Source organism: Megalopta genalis, chromosome 11, assembly GCF_051020955.1.
Source record: "Megalopta genalis isolate 19385.01 chromosome 11, iyMegGena1_principal, whole genome shotgun sequence".
Classification (NCBI taxonomy): Eukaryota; Metazoa; Arthropoda; class Insecta; order Hymenoptera; family Halictidae; genus Megalopta; species Megalopta genalis.
Genome location: NC_135023.1, coordinates 3,517,501 through 3,520,000, shown reverse-complemented (window position 1 = coordinate 3,520,000; position 2,500 = coordinate 3,517,501). Strand labels below are relative to the sequence as shown.

The window sequence follows — 2,500 nt, the reverse complement described above, 5'->3', positions numbered from 1 at the left end:
TGGTGTGGTGGAGAAGAGTTGGGCCCGACCAGATCATTCGTGCGTGATTTACACGGCAGACGTGTGTACTACACGTATTAGGCCTTTGATCTGCGTTGCGTAGGCCATCTTCCACACACACGTGTTGGGGTTTATGTGATTTTATGATAGTGCCCCAACACGGAAAAATAAGCGTACGAGAAGAGTTGGGCCCGACCAGATCATTCGTGCGTGATTTATACACGGCCAGACGCGTATTATATTACACGTATTAGGCCTTTGATCTGCGTTGCGTAGGCCATCTTCTCGATAGAGAGAAAGCCAATGTATTCTTTTTTCTTTCTTTACACACACACACACACAGTTGTAGTAGGACAGGGAGGGATGCGAGCGTGCTAATCACGCTTCCTCAAGTCTTCGCTGTGGTGTAAAAAAAAAAGAAAAAAAGGAATCGTTGGGAAAGTCCAAAGGACGAAAATATCGGGCAGTCTGAAGATAACTTAATGCTCGTTTACATTGGTATCAAGAGAGACCGGCTTGTGTAGCTCGTTTCAATGCTGTGTCGTTGTCATTGACACCCTACTCTGTTGCGCGCTAGTGGCAGCATGAGCGTGGGACGTATATATATATGACACCCAGCTAGAGCCGGCCGTGAGTCCGTCCGGTGTAAATAACGACGAAAGGAGAGAGAAACTTTTCGAATCCAGTATCGGGTTGATAATTGTCCAGTTTGAATATCCATATCCCCGTCGTTTTTGGAGGTGATATACTCTCTGTGTTTCTTCGATAGAAGGCTTTTCAATGTTCTATTCGCTCCGACCGTCGAACTTGCAAGAAAACAGTGGTTTTGGATTTGCTCGTACATATATATATGGTTTCGACGGAAATATCTCGTTCTTTAAGGGACAATTATGTCGTCGTACGACGACTCCCGAATCTCCTTCGCGCGCTGGTTGGAGCTCTTCGGGTATCGGCTTGTTCCGAAATATAACACAAAAATGTGGTGGATAGCAAATACACATTATATATATATGAGAGAATAAAAGGGAAAAATTACCCTGAACGGTGGATCACTTGGCTCGTGGGTCGATGAAGAACGCAGCTAATTGCGCGTCAACGTGTGAACTGCAGGACACATGAACATCGACATTTCGAACGCACATTGCGGTCCACGGATACAATTCCTGGACCACGCCTGGCTGAGGGTCGTTTACGTACTTATAAACTGCTTGCGTTGATGGCACTTGTTGCCTATATACGTACGAGCGAATGGTGGGCGCTTCGTCGGCGTTTGTCGCGGTCCTATGAATATTGAGAAATTTTACGTACGTCTAACAGTCTTCGAGAGAGATGGAAATCGTGTTCGAACTAGCGTGAGTGTGGAAGGCGGTGTCGTGTGTCGTATATGTTTTATATACGTCCGCCCGTCTGAAACACCGCTTCGAAGCGGTGACAAAATCTTTTTCGGGACGATTCGTATTCGTAGAACTATCGAGATTTCACTGGTACATTTTCAACGCGCTCCCGACGTCGCCTGAAATGAAACGAGATGGGTTTAACCCACGAAAGCGTACTACACGAGTCTGTCCTATGTGAAGACTGTGTACAGAGATCGAACGAACGCATGAAAGAAATTGAACGAAAGAACACATAACCCGCAAAAATATAGAGTAGAATTGTGACCGTTGCTTCGAATTTGAATTTATATGTATATATATATCATAGCCCCAGGGAGTGGAACCTATGAGTGTGGAAGGATGTCTCTTACCGTTATGTTGCCAGAGGAAAAAAAGTCTCTCTCTTCGTACGACACATTTGTGTACGAATTGTATCGATGGCTATATAGATCCGATGTTGCACATATTCTGAGTAAAGAACACCCCACCCGGGTTACCGTCCTAAAACTCTTCTATTGGTGTGGCTATGATGTGTGTGTCAACGCAATCGCGAGTCTGGTTCTACGGAAAACCGTTTGTCGGTCGCCCCATATATCTTTTTGTTCTCTTCAAATGATCGAATAGCGAAACCGCACGAGATCAATCGGTCGTCTAGTCCCCGAAAGTACTTTTCGGACGGACGTTAAAGTTATACCGATTGTAATCGTCTTGCGAGTGTTTCGAAGATCTATATTTGGAGAGGATATCGAATTTTATAAAAGATATATTGGTGAGGCGCGATAAACGGTTTTTTTTTTGCTTTAAGGGTTTTTTGTGTTTTTTTTATTTTTTTATTTTTTTTGTGTTGCTCTGTACACGTTTCGCAAAATGCTTTCGGGGGGGGAAGCTCTGAAAAAATTTTTTTTCACGTTCCGACGACCTCAGAGTAGGCGAGATTACCCGCTGAATTTAAGCATATTACTAAGCGGAGGAAAAGAAACTAACCAGGATTTCCTTAGTAGCGGCGAGCGAACAGGAATTAGCCCAGCACTGAATCCCGCGGAGTTCCGCCGTTGGGAAATGTAGTGTTCAGGAGGGTCAATTTATCCCGTAACGTCGCAACCGCGTCCAAGTCCATCTTGAAT

The 2,500-nt window shown here is 44.7% G+C and overlaps 1 non-coding gene across 1 annotated transcript; it reads left to right on the top strand.

Moving 5' to 3' along the window:
* The first annotated feature begins 1,033 nt into the window (after positions 1-1,033).
* Positions 1,034-1,188, top strand: LOC143260315 (5.8S ribosomal RNA). The gene has a single exon (XR_013034468.1). It is a non-coding gene; the product is annotated as a 5.8S ribosomal RNA (ribosomal RNA).
* Positions 1,189-2,500: the final 1,312 nt, after the last annotated feature.